The following is a 310-nucleotide window of genomic DNA, read 5'->3' on the forward strand; positions in this document are numbered from 1 at the left end:
GCTAAACTGTGTATAAAAAAAGTGCCCTAGGTTAAACACTATGCTATCCTGAATTTATGAAAACTATTATCTTAGTTGCACACACCCACCTGTCGAGTGTATACTGGGCTCACCTGACAAGAGGCCTAACCAAGAATTTCTTGGCATGACTCTCTCACGTTCCTTTAAAATCAGTCAGAACCTTTCTGATTAACCACTCAAACTGAACACTCTTCCTGGCAGGAATATAGATATTATTGCCTGGTCTAGGATACAGATACTGTATAATAATGGTGAGAGCCATACTACATGTGGAGAGATCTGTTGACAA

The sequence above is a fragment of the Macrobrachium nipponense genome, chromosome 10 (genome assembly GCF_015104395.2).
Source record: "Macrobrachium nipponense isolate FS-2020 chromosome 10, ASM1510439v2, whole genome shotgun sequence".
NCBI lineage: Eukaryota > Metazoa > Arthropoda > Malacostraca > Decapoda > Palaemonidae > Macrobrachium > Macrobrachium nipponense.